Genomic DNA, 20565 nt, shown 5'->3' on the forward strand with positions numbered 1-20565 from the left:
GGGTTTATACTCCTTTGGCAAGAAAAGTAAGCATTTAAATACCATATAAATTTATTAGAGATATTGTTAGCAGCTTATGTACATAGAATGAAGAAAAACAATCTCTATTTGTTTTACCTACATTTTTCAATTTATTTTCATTATTTTTGTCATTGTTTACACATGCAGTATGCAAGCTATGTCTTGCTTCCAAACATGTTATATTTTTAGAATATTTTTGCCTATAGTGAGTGAAATTCTGTAATCCTAAAATGTTGATGCACAAAGCATCATAGGCAACCTGTTGATGGCTCTACCTAAGTTGAATTTCAGAATGTAGAAAACAAGTCACTAGCTGAGATGGCTATGCTTCAGTAGATCCATTTATAGTACCACCAGTAATCTGTCACAGAGTACTTTGAAAGTAAAAGTTGGATAATGGAATAGTGTGCACTTGCTGAAAGGACAATGATGACATCAAAGACAATGCAAAGCAATGATTAGTGTGCTATTTAACTGACTGCTAAGACAGTGGAAGAGTTATATCCTTGCAATTAGGGTACTTCAGCTAATTGCAAATTATAGCATCCCGTCTGGCCTAAGTACTTAGGAAACCTAATGAACTAATGGGCATAATTCTTTTTCAAAGATTTTTAACTCTTCTATTCCCAGTATAACCTTTATGCACACTCGGGAATGTACTGTAAGAGATCTGATCAGAGCAAACTTGAATTAAAAAACTGGATGATTGATATTTAAAATATATTTGATTACAGCTTTGCACTGGAATTGGGATAACATTTGGTTTCAGTAGAAAAACAGCTAAGCAAAAATTTAGAATGAGCCAACACATGATGGATTTGGAAAACCACATTAACAGACTTGATATCATTTTAGAGAGGTGTCAAGAACCAACAGTCATAGTCAGGATATCAGACTTAAATTTAAAAAAAACATAATTCCGAAATAAGCTTAGAAAAGGCAGACTGAAACTTATAAAGGTCTGTTTCTTTGCCCCTTTAGTCAGTATTTGTGGGAGTGTCTTAAAAGAAGCCCAATCTCTCCCTACAGTGGTTATTTGGGGTATGAAGGGAAGGCTGTATGCCCATGTATAGAATAAAATGTTTTGTTGGCATCCGTCTGTCTTGAGAGACAATCAAGTTCACCTCTGGAGATGAAGTCAAACCGCTGGACAAACACAGTGCCTGCTGTGGCTGCAGTGACTGGTAACTCATAACTGCTGCCTCCTGCATTGTTTTTGCAGCATTAGCAGCACCGAAGTGATCTCTCCGGGGCGCAAACCTGGGCAGTGTATATGGAGGTCCTCAGCTGCCCAGACAACATGACCCCCCTCTTGGCCTCACTGATGTGCTCCAAAGGAAAGCAGAGCAATACATTTGGCACTAGCTTGGCTGCAGGAGTTGCTGGAAGGAGGCGCACAAGGTGCCATACAACTGTCTTAGGGACTCCTCTCCAGATTTGTGTAGGGTTTACTCTTTAGCCTTTTCTTCTCTCAAAGATGTCCCACAAGGCAGCAGGCATGGATTATTCTTCAGGGTTTGTTCCAAAAGCCTTTCTCATGGATGAGTATAGCCACAAGGTTTAGGATCAGAATTTGATTCCTTTTCCTAGATGGGCTATCTTCCCAGGTTGGCAAGCTACACCTGCCCCTATAGCATAAAAAATAGAATAAAAACCCTTCAGGTATCTGATGGAATAGGTCCTAGTCCACAAATGTTTATGTTCAGTGCTGTTTTTCTAGAAAAAGAGGTGCTGGAGCTGACCATGAAAACCTCCCTTGCTCTTATAATGGCAATGGCGCCCAGCTGAGAGGTGCCAGAACTGAGTTCCTGTGAGCTCCAGCTGAAAAAAGACCTGCTTATGTTATTCAGTGGTACCTTTGGTTACAAACACTTCAGGTTACAAACGCTTCAGGTTACAGACTCCGCTAACCCGGAAGTAGTATCTCGGGTTAAGAACTTTACCTCAGGATGAGAAAAGAAATCGTGCGGCAGCAGGAGGCCCCATTAGCTAAAGTGGTACCTCAGGTTAAGAATGGTTTCAGGTTAAGAACGGACCTCCAGAATGAATTAAGCTCATAACCAGAGGTACCACTGTAATAATATATAGACTTTAAGATGTTAGACATCTGTCAGGGAACTGCCATTGGAGCCAGAGGGAGAGGGAGGGCTCCAGAGGGATTCCGGAGAGCGTCCCGGGAGGGAGAGAAGCAGCACATCTTCTGGGGAAGGAAATCAGCGTAACACCAGTGGAGAAGTGGGGCAGATGGGGGAATCGGTGAGGTGGCTCCAAGACTCCTCGCCGGGAACCAGTGGGGAGAGCACGGGTCCTCCGATGCCCACACCCTCCCTGCGCAGAAGGCTTCCGTGCAGGGAAGCTAGGCGGAGACTAGGCGTCAAAGAGCTTCTTTGCTGGAAGAAGTTCAAGAAACGCCCACTAACGGATTCTGCCAGCGATTGAGACAGTTATGGGCGCGTGGCTGTCCAGACAGAAAGGGTTCATTCAGGCAACCAGCCAAGGGTGGCATTGATTTACACACAAGCAACCCCTAGAACCATTACAACATCATATGTTGTTTTGTTGCAGAAGAGAACTAGATGTAAGGAATAAGCCCAATGGGGTCAATTCTTACCCCTACTTTAGATAGTCACTACTACAGCATGGAATGTAAGAACCATGAACCTGGGTAAGTTGGATGTGGTCAAAAATGAGATGGCAAGAATAAATATTGACATCCTGGGCATCAGTGAACTAAAATGGACGGGAATGGGTGATTTCAGTTCGGATGACCATCATATCTACTACTGTGGGCAAGAATCCCGTAAAAGAAATGGAGTGGCCCTCATAGTCAACAAAAGAGTGGCAAAAGCTGTACTGGGATGCAATCTCAAAAATGATAGAATGATCTCAATACGAATCCAAGGCAGACCTTTTAACATCACAGTAATCCAAGTTTATGCACCAACCACTGGTGCTGAAGAAACTGAAATAGACCAATTCTATGAAGACTTACAACACCTTATAGAAATGACACCAAAGAAGGATGTTCTTCTCATTATAGGGGATTGGAATGCTAAAGTAGGGAGTCAAGAGATAAAAGGAATAACTGGCAAGTTTGGCCTTGGAATTCAAAACGAAGCAGGGCAAAGGCTAATAGAGTTCTGCCAAGAGAACAAGCTGGTCATCACAAACACTCTTTTCCAACAACACAAGAGACGACTCTACACATGGACATCACCAGATGGGCAGCATCTGATTATATTCTTTGCAGGCAAAGATGGAGAAGCTCTATACAGTCAGCAAAAACAAGACCTGGAGCTGATTGTGGCTCAGATCATCAGCTTCTTATAGCAAAATTCAAGCTTAAACTGAAGAAAGTAGGAAAAACCACTGGGCCGGTAAGATACAATCTAAGTCAAATCCCTTATGAATACACAGTGGAAGTGAGGAACAGGTTTAAGGATTTAGATTTGGTGGACAGAGTGCCTGAAGAACTATGGATGGAGGCTCGTAACATTATACAGGAGGCAGCAACTAAAACCATCCCAATGAAAAGGAAATGCAAGAAAGCAAAGTGGCTGTCCAACGAGGCCTTACAAATAGCAGGGGAGAGAAGGCAAGCAAAATGTGAGGGAGATAGTGAAAGATACAGGAAACTGAATGCAGAATCCCAAAAAATAGCAAGAAGAGACAAGAAGGCCTTCTTAAACGATCAATGCAAAGAAACAGAGGAAAACAATAGAATGGGGAAAACCAGAGATCTGTTCAAGAAAATTGGAGATATGAAAGGAACATTTCGTACAAAGATTACCAAAATAAAAGACAAAAGTGGAAAGGACCTAACAGAAGCAGAAGACATCAAGAAGAGGTGGCAAGAATACACAGAGGAATTATACCAGAAAGAAATGGATGTCTCGTACACTCCAGGTAGTGTGGTTGCTGACCTTGAGCCAGACATCCTGGAGAGTGAAGTTAAATGGGCCTTAGAAAGCACTGCTAATAACAAGGCCAGTGGAAGTGATGATATTCCAGCTGAACTATTTAAAATTTTAAACGATGATGCTGTCAAGGTGCTACACTCAATATGCCAGCAAATTTGGAAAACGTAGCAGTGGCCAGAGGATTGGAGAAGATCAGTCTACATCCCAAACCCAAAGAAGGGAAGTGCCAAAGAATGCTCCAACAACCGCACAATTGCACTCATTGCACTCACTGACGACAGAGGACGAGATGGTTGGACAGTGTTCTCGAAGCTACAAACATGAGCCTGACCAAACTGCGGGAGGCAGTAGAAGACAGGAGTGCCTGGCGTGCTCTGGTCCATGGGGTCACGAAGAGTCGGACACGACTAAACGACTAAACAACAACAACTACAGCATTGGAAAGCTAAGTGCTTGCTTTGCTTATGACCAGAACATGGAAGGAGAATTGGGCTCTCAGCTGCAAAATAAGGTGAGGGCCCCTTAACAGCCATCCAGGTCTTACTGCTAGACACTTGCCAAGACAACAGCTCACAGAGCTACCATAGTAGTAATCTGGGAGCTCTCCAAAGTCCTGCAGATGATTGGGGGGCTTGAATTCCTACCTTTAACTCTTTAGGGGGCACTACTGGGCTTCTGTGAGTCTTGAGCTCATAGAACAGGATACTCTGTTTCTTATCTGCATGTTGAAATGCTCTCTGATTGAAACCTCCCTTCCCGTTAAGTCTAGGTTTATTCATTTGATCAGACTAACCAGTCCCATCTTTGTTTTCTGCTAACACTCAGAATCCCAATATCTTCTTGAGTGCCTTTCCCAATATAAATCTTCCCAGACACTTAGATCTTTGTCTGAGGCCCTTTTCCAGCTCCCCTTTTAAAGGAGGCTTGGAGGTTGGAGACAAGGGAAGAGGGCATTTTTATTTGTGGCTCCCCAACTGTGGAATGTACTCCCCAGCAAGGTTTGCCTGGTGCCGCTGTTGGCATTTTTTCAGTGCCAGGTAATTATTGATTCCCCCTCCCCCGTGTTTTTGATAGACTAAGAGGACATAGATTGTTATTACTGTGCAGCTGGAGTTGTTTCTTCTTCTTTGTTTTGTTTTATGGTATAATCTATTTGTGTTTTTAACAATATTGTAAGCCATTTGGGTAACAAGTGACTAACAGACGAAATCATAATATTAATAGCCAACATATTCATGTAGACTACAGTATCTCATACAAAATAGCCTATTATTAAAATAATGCCCAGACATAAGTATCACTGGAATTTTCTGAAAATTAGTAGTATTACAAGGGTCTTTCAGCATAGCCAGTGCAATAAATGCACAGGTGTTGGTTATTGTTCTTCAAAATATTGTTTTGAATATTGTTCAGATATTGTTCTTCAAAAGTGAAGTTATGTTGTGAGTATATATTTATTTTCCAGCAGTATGCTGAATTTGGATCTGGAAAAATTCCATTTCTCCTTCAGCACATTGATTGTTATGTGAACTATGAATGCCCAAATAGTTTCCTGTGGTATGAAAAATGAGGATGTACCATTTCATGCATTCCATTACTGTTTGTGGAACTTTGAGTTTATTTATGTATACAAATTAAAACCTTGAGACCTGTGCTTTTTCTACACTTTGTCAGTATTTGTCCAACACTAAACTGAAGAGCAGAAAGCTCTCATGACTGAATGCACACAAACACATTTATATAAAAATGTTTCATGTTAACATTTGTTGTTTGTATTTTCGGTTGTTGTTGTTTTGCTTGCTGGCCACACATTTTCCTGCACCATATTAAACTAGCCCCAGGGCACTCATCGAGCCCCATTTTACAAACATGAGTTGCAAAATGCAGTCTGGTTATTTGTGCCTATAGATGAGGGCTGTTATCACATTGCTGGTGCTGAGTTGGGGCTTGTGGAATTATTGTGTCAAAAATAAATCAAGTCAGGGCATGTTTTTTGGCTAATGAAGAAGTTGCACAGGAAAGCTCAGTCTAAGACATCATATTTCGCAAGACAGCAAGAGAATTTGAAACAGGATGTCTAATGCAATTTGTCAGGAAGACTAATACAATTTGTCAGTTGCTGGCTAATGGTTGTCTAATTGCCATATATTCATCAGTATGCCTGGTCTGATGTGGGTCAGTTTGTTTATGGTAGTGGTGGGAATATTTTTCAACCTAGAGGGTGGCATGCCAATGGTGGGTGGGACCAGAGACAAGAGTGGGCAGAGTAACAGATGAACAAAGCAACACATCCACACAAACGTCACAGGTGTACACACACACACTTCCAACCTCTGTCCAGCAAGAAAGAGGCACTATCACTGTTCAAGGATGCATTTCAGCCAGCCAGAATAATCAAATATGCTATGGTGCAGGGAGGCAAGGCCATTTGGTCTGGAGAGTATCCTGTGGGTCTTTATTCATCTCCTGATCCTGAGATTCCTGAACCCCTTGTTTAAAGAATAAAAAGCATGTGTCAAAGTTATATGATTGATAGTTCAAGATCAGTCTTGAAGGTGAATAAGGAACATTTTTGTTTTGGTCCAAATAGGTATATATCCCCCTAGGTCATGTGCTAGGATAATATTGCCCACCACATAGGTCTGCTGTGTAACATTCCTTTTCCTGTGCCTTCTTGTACTGCTGTTTCTGGGTATAGCACTGCTGTGCTGAGAGTGCTGCCATGCACTGGGCATTCACAGAAAGCTAGGGCTCTGTTGTAAAGTATATATTGGCCAGTAAGCCAAATCATAGCTTGGTTTAGATGAATTACAGTAAGCCAAATCATAGTAAGCCAAATTACAGTAAGCCAAATCATAGCTTGGTTTAGATGAAATAAGCACATGGCCATGTATTTGAATTGGATCATTGTAAAATAATGTCTGAAACGTCTAGGGAAAACATGACATGTGCTAAACCATTCCTCCAAAGGGAGGGATAAAATAAATATCTGGAGTGACATTTATGTAGGAGTTTATCTCACACTCTGCTTGCTTTTCCCTTATGACACAGATCCTGAAAATGTTAACTGGTGTTCTGAAAGACAAAACAGTGGTAGGGCCAACATCATCTTCTGCTTGTGATGTGGCATTCTGATGCTTCCTTTTCTATACAGCTTCAGTCATTGTTCTTAATTTTTCTTTCATTCATTAATCACTCATTTATCATAGATGAGGAGATAATCAAGTAGTACTAATTTATCTAAAATTGTATTTCCAAAAATTCCATTTCTAAACCAAGAGGTATATTAGTATATTATATTAATTTACCATTCATATGCTTAGGGTTATCAGAACTAGATTAGATTTATCCAAACATTCTTAAGAAACTAGACTATGAACTGCAGACCTGCTGATAAATATATATAACTTGTCATTGAAATGAACCTCATACCATATGACTGGTCAATGCAAGTGTAAGATCAGTGTTTTTAAAAACTGTTACCAGCAAACCAGGAAACTACCGGTACTGCAGTACTGCCCTTTTATCTTATTTATTTATTTTTCTATTTAGCTATCAAATGTACCCCTCTCTCCATCATTGTAGAATTATCGGGGGGGGGTGTCTCACACCATATCATACAAATACATGAAATCACAGAAACAATTACACACACACACACACACACACACACACACACACACACAGTATAGTTCAACAAAACCGGTCCCATAACTGTTCCAATTCAGTAAACATTCCCATGGATGTTCAGAAAGAGGCAGAAGAGGAATATTTTCAGCTAGTGCTGTAAACCAGCTAGCATTGGTAGTAGCTTAATACTGGGGAGGAGGGTATTCCACAGCTGAGGTGTCACCACTGAGAAGGCCCTATTATAAGCCCCAGTTCCCCAGAATGTTAGATGACGTGATCTTAATTTCTATTCTAAGATGGCAAAATATTATTCATATTTAACCAATGCACGTAGGAAAAGTTAGACTGGCTTTCCCGAAGAGAAATCAGGCCTAAGCAATTTTAAATATTTAACACCACCAAGAAGTATGCAGATGGAGTGAGAGTATGGTCTTGCGTTTTCAAACTCTTTTTACAATAGAGAAAAGTAAAGTCAAGCAACAAAGAGCCCCATGGCACCCTCAATACTCACCAATGTATTGTAATATAAGCTTTCATGTTCTACAGCTTACTTCATCAAATGTATGACAACTGGCATTTGTCACTAAGCAAGCCTAGCAATCTTGGCACAAGTGGACAGAGTTGGGAAACTGGAAACAGAAAACAAATGATCAGTATAAATGGAAAATTTTCACAAAGGAGAGGTAAACAGTGGTCCCATAAGTCTTCTGAACCAATAGATTAACAATGTACAATTCTTGCAGATGTTGAAGAGTGTTAGATTCCCCCCCCCCCCATACTGAGTGGCTAGGTAAGATCCTTTTATTTTATTTTATTTATTTATTTGTTTATTTGGAAATTTTATCCTGTCCTTTCAGTGCATTTGCATCTTCCAGGATGATTAAAAACATATGAACCAATAAAATCAGCATATTGAAAAAAATGTAGCAGGCAAAATGAAGACAAGAGCAGGAAAACTAAATGAAATAAGTGTTTGCTGCAGTACAAAAAGCACATTCCCAAAGTGAAGTGCTTGTCAGAATAAAAAAGTGTTAGCTGTGTGGTGAAAAGAGACAGCCAAATGAATTGCAATATTTGGAGTTTCAATAGACTAGGAGCACAGTCACAGTGAAGACTGTCCGTGAACCAGCTCTCAGAGATGTTTGACAGTGCCTGTGCTATTGAAAGACTTTTCTTACAATAATAAGAGGTGATGAAGAATTCTTGCAACTTAAGACTGTTGGGAAACTGCCAGGGAGATAACGTCCATCTGAGCCCCCAAGCCGGAGTTCTGGACGTCCATCGGCCTCCCGTAGTCACGCAGATCCAACAGTCAGGGGCACAAAGCCTTTGGAAATCCCTAGCCACATTCCTAGGCTGGTGCACCCTCTTTCAGCAGAAAGCACAGTCAAAAGCTTGCACCGCAGAAGAGCATAATTTACAGACTTTATTTAGCGTTTAACAGAACAAAAGAAAACGTGACCGTTCTGTGTCAGCATCTCTGTCTGACTGGCAAAACCGAAAGGAATATCAGAACAAAAACATCCTGTAAATAGGACATGCGCAGACTCTGTAACTTACAAAAGCCTGCTCCCTCTTAAGGTGGAACGGAAATATCCTAACATCCTCCCCCTTTCCGTGTAACCTGTTGTACCTGTGGTTCACCCAATTGCAACCTTTGTACATAAACCTTAAGTTGTTCTCTGTTAACAACCTTAGACAACAGATCAGCAGGAATTTCATTTCCTGGCATGTAGGACACCTGAATCAGTCCTTTCTGAATACACTCTCTTGCACGATGTAGCTTAATCTGCAAGTACTTGGTTCTTTGCTTGCAACTCTCCGAGTTCAGCAAAGCCAAACAAGATCTATTGTCTTGATACACTTGTATAGGACATTTCACAGCAACTCTGATGTCCTTAAACAGTTGCATCAACCATTCACAATCCATGAGTGAAAATGACAGAGCATTGAGTTCTGCTTCACAGGAACTTAGGCTCACTGTTGTCTGCTTCTTGCACAACCAGTCAAACAGGCAGTGGTTGTACATGTAGCATACTCCAGAAGTGCTTGTACCATCCGTGGTGTCACTTCCAAAACTTGCATCTGCAAAGATTTCAAGACCTCCAGTCTTCTGACTGGTGAACCTCAGCCTGTAGTGCATAGTCCCTTTCAAATAGCGGGCTATGCGCTTCAGAGCTTTCCAATCCTGAACCGTAGGATTGTTGGCATGTCTGCTAAGCAGATTACAGCTTACAGCAATGTCAGGTCTTGAACATCTGGCAATGAAATTCAGTTTGCCTAGAATGCATCTGTATAGCGTTGTGTCAGAAAACGCTTCAGCAGTACTGTCTACCTGGTAACCTGTCACCATCGGTGTGTCTGCTGGGTTTGCATCAACCAAATTCAACCTGGTTAATACATCAGCAATTTTCTGTGTTTGGTGTACCAGAAAATTACCTGCTTGGTCCTTCTCCACCTGCAGAGAAAGATAGTTGGATACCTCACCAAGATCCTTCATGTCAAAGTGCTCCTTCAGCTGAGCTAGGGTGCTTTGGTAAAAAGCCTGATTCTTCCAAAACATCAGAAGATCATCAACAAAACATAAACAATACAGTTTGTTTTGCCCCTCCTCCTTGACAAACACACATGGATCAGCTTTGCCCTGGTGAAAACCTAGAGAAAGCAATGTCTCAGTGAGTTTTGTGTTCCAACACCTGGCACTCTGCTTGAGACCATATAAGGATTTCCGCAGTTTACAGACCATTCCCTTTTGTATCTGCATCCCATCAGGTGGAAGCATGTACAGCTCCTCCCCCAAAACCCCGTACAAAAAAGCTGTATTAATGTCATGGTGGGTAACATGCAGTTTCTCCTCCGCAGCGATCTTGAGCATCAGCCGAATGCTCTCATATTTGACTGTGGGAGAGTAGGTCTCGTGGTAATCCTGTCCTGGTACCTGTGAAAAACCTCTGGCAACCAATCTGGCTTTGTGTCTGACTACCTTGCCATTCTGGTCTGTCTTGGCCTTGAAGACCCATTTGCTTCCAACCAGTCTCATTCCTGGGACTACCGGTACCAGTTCCCAAGTTTGGTTCCTGTTCAAGGAATCAACTTCAGCCTTCATGGCATTAAGCCAAGGCTCAGCATCTTTAGAGGTTAACTCCTGAACCTCTTTGAAGCTTGAAGGTTCCCATACCTTCTCTGAGCTACTAAGAACAGCAGTTGCTGTCTTAGCAAACTCATCAGCATACCTCTTTGGAGGTCTGCCCTTGGTCGCCCTTTCAGACCTACGTACTAGACGCAAGTCTTCTGGACTCATCTCCTCTTTCTTAGGAGAATAGTGACCAATGGTGAACAGTGGTTCTTCCAGTTCATTGTCAGACGCATCAGATGGTCTGACTGAGGCCTGTGCGCTCTTGTAGTCTGCTGTGTCATCACTGTCACTGACACCAGCAGCAGCAGCGCCGCCCACTGAACTGGAATCCGAACTCTGATCATCATCATCATCATCATCCTCATCATCATCATCAGCAGCAGCTTTCTCATCTTTAGCTGCTTGCTTGACATCACCTTCATCCTCCTCTGGGTAATTCTGGAAAATTCCCACATTTCCCCCCCACTTAGGATTGTACTCAACACTCCTTGTGAATTTAATGGACTTAGAGTCAGTCATCCATACCCTGTATGCACCTTTTTCGTACCCCATGAACAAACCATGTGCCCCACGCTTCCCAAGCTTGTTGGTTTGTTGTGTGCGTACCCACATGTCCGAACCAAAAATTCTCATGTGTTTGGTGTTGGGTTTCTTGCCAAACATCTTCTCATAGGGGGTACAGCCAATTGGTGATGACAATCTGCGATTAACGGTATAAACCAAATTCCCCAGAGCCTCCCCCCAAAACTTATCAGGGAGATTGGCATCATGCAACAAGGTTTTTATCCCTTGCAGCAAAGTTTGATTTGCTCTCTCCGCAAGTCCATTCATCCATGGCGATCTGGGCGTTGACATGTCATGCTGGATTCCCTTCTCAGTCAGGAAAGCTTCAAACTGCTGAGAAGTAAACTCCTCGCCCCGATCAGTAAACAAACAAGAAATACGTTTACCGTGCACATTCTCCAACCAAGCACAGAATGCCTTAAACTTCGGAAACGCTTGCGATTTCTGTTCGAGCAAATACACATGAATGTACCTGGAAAAAGAATCAATCAGAATCATGAAGTACCTTGCTCCTCCTATAGAGGGCGCAAGTGGACCAACCAGGTCCGCATGCACTAGCTGGTAGGGTTTGGAAGCCTGCCTGCTAGACTCCTTGCCTTTTGGAGCAACCTTCACCTTGTTCTCTGCACAAGATACACATTTCATGTGAAATTTACAGGGTTTGATGTTCAAACCGTCAACCACCTCTGGCATCTTGGCCAGTGCCTTCCAAGAGAGGTGACAAAACCTTCGATGCGCATCATGAATGCAACCTGCATGAAGAACTTTGTTAGTTTGTGCAACACAACAAGAATCAGCATTAGATACAACAACAGTGTCGTCATAAGTTATATGGAACAAACCATCCATAAACTTTGCATGCAAATAGTCCTCTTTGCCTTTACTGATGACACAGACGCTCCTCTTGAAGGAAATCTGAAAACCACGCCCAGTAAGCTGTGGGACGCTCAACAAGTTGCTTGCAGCTCCTGGAACAAAAAGTACATTACTGATGGTAGTGTGCAGACTTGCAAGTTTCACAGTCCCTTCTCCTGCAATTTGCAACGTCCTTCCATCAGCCAGGTGGATCTCACCTTCCTGAGGCTTGAAGGAGATAAAGAGGTGGCGATCCTTCGAAACGTGGCGATTCGCACCTGAATCAACAATAAATCTGCCTTTGGCTGTTGGAGCAGTCCTTACAGCAAGCAAACCCTTGTTTTGCAGCGACGTGGGCTTTTGCAGCTTGCCCCCCTGCTGCTCCTGGCCAGCAGACGTGCCTTTAGCCTTTGGTGAAGCTGTGCCAGCAAACATCGCTTTGTTTTTCCCTGGCGCCGCGGGCTTTCCACCCCCCTTCTGCTTCGGGCCACCTGCAGGCTTTTTCCTCTGTTTATTTCCAGTCTTTGGACAAAACCTCTGAGTATGACCTTGGTTCCCACAGTTCCAGCACTTCACAGCTGCCAACGCTTTGGCTCCCCCTGGAGGCTGGAATGTTGTCCCACTTTGCTCCCCCTGAAGCGCACAAGCCGACTCAGCTGCATTCCTTCTATCGTATTCATTCTGCAAAGTTGCCAAGACCTTTGTAGCAGTGAGGTCTTGCGCAGGGAGGGTCGCCAGCTGACTTGCCACGGCATGATAGCTTTCATCCAGGGAGTCCAGGATGAGAATAGCAAACAGTGACTCAGGCATATTGAAACCTCTCTGAGCCAATTCCTGTCTGAGATGCTGCAACTGTAAAACGTGGGCTCTAAGATCTTCCCCTGGCTCCAAACGCTTCCTGTGCAGCTTTCTGAAATAAAGCAACACAGACCCAGCCTCTTGTCGGAGATGACAGGCTCTAAGCCCGTCCCACATCTCACGGGCAGTTGCCTTGCCAGCCAAGGTGATTAACTCTTCAGGAGCTACTGAGAGCAAAATTATTCCCATGGCTCTCGAATCTTGTGCTTTCCACTCATCTGTCACAGGGGCTGGGGGGTTCTCAGAAACGGTATTCCATACTCCAAGCCTTCTCATCTGGCCCTCACAGTACCTTGCCCAGGTCTGATAGTTGTGGCCATTCAGCTTTAGTGGACACGGAGCAGTTTCTGAGGTCTGTAAGAGATCCATCTCAGCTTTTTACTTGAGCCGTGAGCCCTATGCCTTCAAATACTCCTTATCTTGGCAGCTCATTAATCACGAACTCTCTTTGGCGCTGCTCCCAGGCCAATTAAGCCACCGGAGATCAAAGACTCCTTGCCGAGGTAAAAACAGGAAAACGTCCCTTCCTTTCGCTTTCCCCACATACCTCAAACGCAGTCTGTTGCAGCTTTACTCTCCTGTAGGTGCCGTGAATCTGGGCCCATAACCTTGTTGTTGGGAAACTGCCAGGGAGATAACGTCCATCTGAGCCCCCAAGCCGGAGTTCTGGACGTCCATCGGCCTCCCGTAGTCACGCAGATCCAACAGTCAGGGGCACAAAGCCTTTGGAAATCCCTAGCCACATTCCTAGGCTGGTGCACCCTCTTTCAGCAGAAAGCACAGTCAAAAGCTTGCACCGCAGAAGAGCATAATTTACAGACTTTATTTAGCGTTTAACAGAACAAAAGAAAACGTGACCGTTCTGTGTCAGCATCTCTGTCCGACTGGCAAAACCGAAAGGAATATCAGAACAAAAACATCCTGTAAATAGGACATGCGCAGACTCTGTAACTTACAAAAGCCTGCTCCCTCTTAAGGTGGAACGGAAATATCCTAACAAAGACAACCTCAGGTCAAATAATGGAACACTGATTATCTGAGTACAATTAGGCTGAAACTATCAGGGGGACCTGATCATGGGTAATTATATGTTGTACATAATATAATAATGTGTACAGATTAATAACAAGTGTGTAAAAATAAGTTTATGAAACTAAAAAAAATCCTTCCAGTAGCACCTTAAAGACCAACTAAGTTAGTTCTTGGTATGAGCTTTCGTGTGCATGCACACTTCTTCAGATACACTGAAACGCTACCTACCTGTTTATGAAACTAAGGCAAAGTCATAGCACTGGGCTATATCTTGATAAAATAGCAAGTGCTTTGATTCAAATTGTTTATTTAGCAACATCAATGGACTTGGACATGCCTAGAGGGTTTTTTTACTTGTCGTTTATTTGAACAGAAAACATTCTACCAATAGATCTTCTTTTGAAAGTTATCTTACTTCAGTTTCAAAATGATTTGCTATATGCTATGGTGGTGAGTGGTGGGTGTTGGTGCTGAAGAAGCGCTTTGAGAATGCAGAACTGAGTGGTTATGGTACATATGAGATAACCTAGATGATTATAATGGGAATTAAAGCTGAACTCAAAGTTTTATGACTTGTAACTGGGACAGGAGACTTTGGGGACAGCAATAATGTTCAAAAAGTGTTGGGAGCGGCACTTGCCACTGGTAGAAAGCAAGGAGTTTCTTTCTGCTCGCTCTTCCATGCCATCAATTATTTTTGCTGCTGCCTTGTAGTTGTGGTGATGGAGTTCCCCTCAGTGGCAGGAATTCATCCTCCCCTCCTCCCCAAATGCCCCTACATCACGACTCATGACACAATATCATTTCAGGGACATTTGGGGATGGAGTTTGCTGACCGCTTAAAGGAGTTATGCCACTGCTGACTCATGTGGTGGAAAAAGTAAACGTCATGGTGAAACATAAAGGAGAAACTGCTGCTGCTTGCCCCACCCATTGCAAGTACATTACACAGCGGGTGGTGCTGTGTACTAAACCACAGAGCCTCTTGGACTTGCCGATCAGAAGGTTGGCAGTTTGAATCCCCACAACGGGGTGAGCTCCTGTTGCTCTGTCCCAGCACCTGCCAACCTAGCAGTTCAAAAGCATGCCAGTGCAAGTAGATAAACAGATACTGTTGCGACGGAAAGGTAAACAGTGTTTCTGTGTGCTCTGGTTTCCGTCATGGTTCTTCTGTTGCGCCAGAAATTGTTTAGTCATGCTGGCCACATGACTCAGAAAGCTGTCTCTAGACAAACGGAGGCTCCCTTGGCCTTTGACTGGACTTAACCGTCCAGGGGTCCTTTTCCTTTTACCCCTGAAAGCTTTCAAAATGGTCCCCCACTAGTGACCAAATATCCCTCAATTTCACCACCTGTGAATTTTGAAGGGGAGAAGGCAGTTCATTTCAGGCCTAGCTGAGAATTATTTGAAGAGATGGAAGTGAAAAATAAATTAAATTGGGGAGGAGGACTGACTGTACAGCATGAAAGGGAACAAAAAATAGTGTAAGAACATCAAGAAGCATGAGAGAATAAAAATGCAAAAAGTATAATAAAATGTGTTGATATAAAAGGAAATGGGAAAAGTTCTTAAATGTATTTCAAGGTTAAAAGGAATAGAAAGAGAAGTATGTCACCTGGCAGAGTTCAAACAAAAAAAAATGGACAAGGGGGTTGTTCTGAAATGCCATAGGATCCTTTCAACTACCAGTGGCAATGCCTGTACATAGAACTTTCTCCACGTTCTCTTCAGTGGATCTATGGGTTCTATTTTGAGTTTTCATCACAAAGAATGAAGTAGGAAGATCAAAAAATGCTGTAAATGTTATTGGGATCTCAGGGACAAAGAATTTATATGAGGCAGATAAAAATGTATTTTGATAATTACAAAGTGAATCTTCAGGGTTGGATTTGTCAAAGGTGTTTTAAGGAAAGGATACATGGATAAATTTAGGACTGTTTGCATGCATATCTACTGTAAATTACTGCATGAGAAGAAGAGCGGTATTAATGTAAGCCTTACCATTTACCATACTTTTCCATGTATAAGACAAGGTTTTTTTATTTTAAAATTATGTTTAAAATTGGGGGTCATCTTATACACGGATAGTGTATAGGGGGGGCATGGGACTGTTTGCTGCCACGAGCTAGAGATTGTCAGCAGTGATTGGGCGTGTTATTGGTTGCTGCGGCAAGAGCTGGTGTTGATTTGCTGTCGCTGCAGCAATTGGGCGGGCGATTGGCAGTTTCTGCAGGGTTGGGGACAGACAATAGGTGGCTTTGGCGCCGTGTGCTAGTTGCAGCGTAGGCCAGGTGGGTGGGTGATTATCAGCCATTCCCCCTCAAAACATGCTCAATAACTCTGGGCAATCTCCCCCCCAAAATCTCCCCCCAGTCTCCCAAAAATACACAGGGACATGTTATACACAGAAAAATACAGTGCTCACTTTCACTGTATTTTCTTCAGGTGGCCATATGAAGCTGCATTGCTGAGAGGGGCAACCATTTTTCTCCTAAAAAATGCCCCTGGGAGGATGCTATATATCAACCAAATAAAGATCCATTGTGGGGGCATAGGAGTGCTGCCACCACTTGCTGTAGTAGCAAGAATGAATTAAGAAAGGAGCAAAAGCAGGAAAAGATGTCTAGAACTGGAAATCACCCCATGCTTCACTTCTGAAAAAGTATTGTTGCATGTGCATATTTGCCAGAGTGGGAAAGGGAGACATGGCAGTGTATCTGCTTGGCATACAACCCAGCTAGCTGGCTTTCCTTTGCACACTGGGATGGCTGTTTGAACACTGGGATGGCTGTTTGAACACTGAATACTGGGATGGCTGTTTGAACAAACCAGTGCTCTGCTCAGCAGCAATGGCAGTTGCAGAAGGAGAGCAGCAGAAGGCTGAACTGCATGCTGCTGGTGAGAAAGAGAAGGAGCAGAGGACCACATGGGTTCCCTGTAGCCCTGAACTGAAGCAATCCCTATTTGCCCCCTCCCCTGCATATACTTTGCTGTCAGAGGATCACACCCATCCCGTACCACTCCATCCCTCAAAGCCTCAAGGGTGTGGTACAAAAGTGCTTCTCAATGAGTGACAATGTAGAATAAGGTGTTTGTGTGAGGAGGCAACATATCCAGCCTCTTAAAAACCAACATGTTTAACTCTAATTAATGCATGAAGGGGTTAAGACCATAGAGTAAGCTGTCCTGCCAGGCTTAGCTAGGTCACACACCCTCACCTTGAGAGGAAGGGCTACCAAACTCTTTGTTCTCTCATTCTCCTTCTACCATGTGGACCCAACCAGTAAGTCTATCTAAGCCAGATGCTCCAAGATTGGACCACATTGCTTTAGCAAGCCATCTTTGTGTTTCTATACAAATAATATAGAAGCATTTACCACTTTGAAATGAATCTAGGTTTTGCTGCCTGTCTTTTTTTTGCTGTTTTATGGAAAAGCACATAAATCTGACCTTTGAAGAGTTTATAAGTAAACCATTTTAACCTACTAGTCTCTTTCTGTGCTAAGGAACGAGGGGAGCTTCGGAAGCAGCTTAGAAGGGGGTATTTTAAAGTTTTAACAGCCTATATTTCCATGCTTTGCATTGCTGCATATTTTGTGATTTTAAATCTCTGCTGGGGCTCTTTCACCAAAGAGAGACTAAAGGGCAGGGAGGGAAATTAACAAAGTGACATGACTCCACCAACTAATAACGTTCTCGGTTCTGCCTTTTTTTTGAGTATTAGACTTAATTAAATCACTTTTGAAACCCCCTAATACATTTTCCAGAATAATTAACAAGTATGAACAAACTTAATTAGTCTGTAATAACATGAGGGACAGAGATTAATAACATGTGGGACACAAATTAATCATCTGCTTTGGACGGACGTGTTAAGGAATAGATTCTTCCTTTGACATGTGAGATCCTTAAGAGCATAAGAACATAAGAAGAAATTAGGGTCTCTCAAGTCCCACAGAAGCCAAACAGGAAAACTATAAGCAGAGAATAAGGGCAATAAATATATTATAATTAATTAATTAATTAATTAATTAATTTCTATCTACCTTTTATCTAAGGAGTTCAATGTGACATACATGGCTCTCCTCCTCCTCCTCCTCGTTGAATCCATACAGCAAGCCTGCGAGGCAGGTTAGGCAGATATTCCACAGAAATATTTCCCAGAGGATGGCAAAGTAAATGCATAAATAAGCATAACTAGCAACACTGGGTGATTTTACAGGGCTGGTGTAACCTACACACTCTTAGCCACAGTCCTGCCCTCTGCAATATACTTAAAATAATGATTGACTTTATTTGTATTGTCATTTACAGTGTTTTTTAAGAAAAATATGTACAAATTCGGAAGGAAATAACATTTTTTTCGTATGAGATATACTGTAATGAGTTCTTGTCTTTGCTTCCATCTTTTGTTTTTGAGTTGATACACTACTCCCTAATCACAGGTACACTCAAATTATGGGTGCCTAGTTGTTGTTGTTTTGCTATGGGGCAGCAATTTCTTCACCCAGGGAGACAGCAGGAAAGGACTTAAAAGCAACCCAAGAATCTAGATAATAGGTGCTTTACTCTAACCTTCTCTTTGTCTAACTGACTACATTGGATTTCCTAAATGTCAGTCATTGCGATGACTTCATTCCTTGGCTGAAACACTGAAAGGTGAGAGCAGGCTAGTTTTCCACAGAACAAATGAGAAAAATAGTGCTTGTACATTTTGCCTCATATCTCAGATTTGACAAATGCTAGAAATTTGCTAATTTTTAAAATGAAATATATAAATCAGGGGTTTATGGTTCAACTGGGGTGGGGGCAACAGCCCCTGCTGCGGGTGTGCATGTGATATTAAAGGTAAAGGGACCCCTGATCGTTAGGTCCAGTTGTGACCGACTCTGGGGTTGCAGCGCTCATCTCGCTTTATTGGCTGATGGAGCCGGTGTACAGCTTCCGGGTCATGTGGCCAGCATGACTAAGCCACTTCTGGCGAACCAGAGCAGCTCACGGAAACGCTGTTTACCTTCCCGCCGGAGCGGTACCTATTTATCTACTTGCACTTTGATGTGCTTTCGAACTGCTAGGTTGGCAGGAGCAGGGACCGAGCAACGGGAGCTCACCCCGTCATGGGGATTCGAACCGCCGACCTTCTGATCAGCAAGTCCTAGGCTCTGTGGTTTAATCCACAGCACCACTCACGTTCCACATGTGATATTACAATTTTTTAAATAGCAGATGAAGCAGGAAAATATTTTCAGCATGTATTATTCAACTTATTTTGTGATAAGCTAGCAGAGATCAAAATAATTCAAGTGATCTCTTATAATTAAATAGCTAGGCTGTAAAACTGGATTGCCACATCTCCCGTATACCAGGTAGACCTCTGTACCAAAAAGACCAATCTTAAGATCGCTAGTGAGTTATGTCTCCTCCTTAACCATCACAGATATGTTATATATTCATCCCTGATCTCAAGACCTTAAATGTAGAGTATGTGGACAACCTCAGCCTCATGGTAGTGGAAAAAATGAACCATGTGATACTCTTAACCAACACTTTACCTTGCATTGGGCTTCAGCAGGACAAACCTCCAATGAATCATTCTGATAATAAATGGCAGTCTTGGAACTAGTAAATGTTTTAATTTTTTGTAATACATTGTCTCTTGTGAGAACTTTGATGCCTTATATATCACACTTTGAGGGAGCCTTTCTTTAGGGTTTTACTAGTTTGTAATCTTACAGCACCAATGAAGATGTGTCCAGTAGCTACCTAGAGATATAGTGGTGGTTAGATTTACTTTCTTCCTCCCATAATATTTTGTGTTATTTATTGTGAGGTCAGCAGTAAATAAAACATCAGTTATTCGCATTTATTTCTTAATGAGATTTTCATGCCAGTCCTAGGCATATCACACTGAAATCTTGCTGTGGTTGCACAGATGGTTCAAGGGCAATGTCAAATGAGGATTGTGATATTCATGGCAACACTGGCATGGAAACATTGGGCAAGGATGGCCAGTTGCTAAGTCCAAGTTTCCTAACATTTTAAGCATCCTTTCATTTTTTGCTTGGAACAACAACTTGATCTAAAGTCATTGACTAGTGATAATGCTTTTCTCTATGCTAAGTTTCTCCTGACAATTTCTGCAGATAAAGCTGCTGTTAGAAGAACAAAAGAACGCCAAGCAATATTTTCTTGTCAGTTGGCAACTCTTCATCTGACTCAGAATACAAATTCCTCGTAGATGTAAGACCTGGGGAGGCCTGCTGTGTCTCTAGCTAGGCTTTTCATGCTGATTTTGAAGTTGGTGCTGTGGTACAATGCTCTCAGGGATTTCAGCATTAATGCCAAGGCTGACTGTTCCAAGCACTGTTGACTGTAACCCAGATAATTGCTGGCAGAAAATGTAATATGTGGTAGGAAATGTGTTCCCCTAGAGAGGCAAGCATTTCCTTGTTCGGGATTTCAGTATGGTATCTTTGTCATTATTATATCATTACCTTCTGTAGGAATTCCTTCCTCTGATTCATGTGAGATGGAAGTTAATCAGTTAAA

At 42.5% G+C, this 20565-nt stretch overlaps 1 protein-coding gene across 10 annotated transcripts in view; it reads left to right on the top strand.

Annotated features, from left to right (window-relative positions):
* The window catches only part of ANKS1B (ankyrin repeat and sterile alpha motif domain containing 1B), a 337482-nt gene that overhangs the window by 164470 nt on the left and 152447 nt on the right, over nt 1-20565 (top strand). The gene's annotated exons all lie outside the window — the stretch shown is intronic.

This window comes from Podarcis bocagei (genome assembly GCF_964188305.1).
Source record: "Podarcis bocagei genome assembly, chromosome: 10".
NCBI lineage: Eukaryota > Metazoa > Chordata > Lepidosauria > Squamata > Lacertidae > Podarcis > Podarcis bocagei.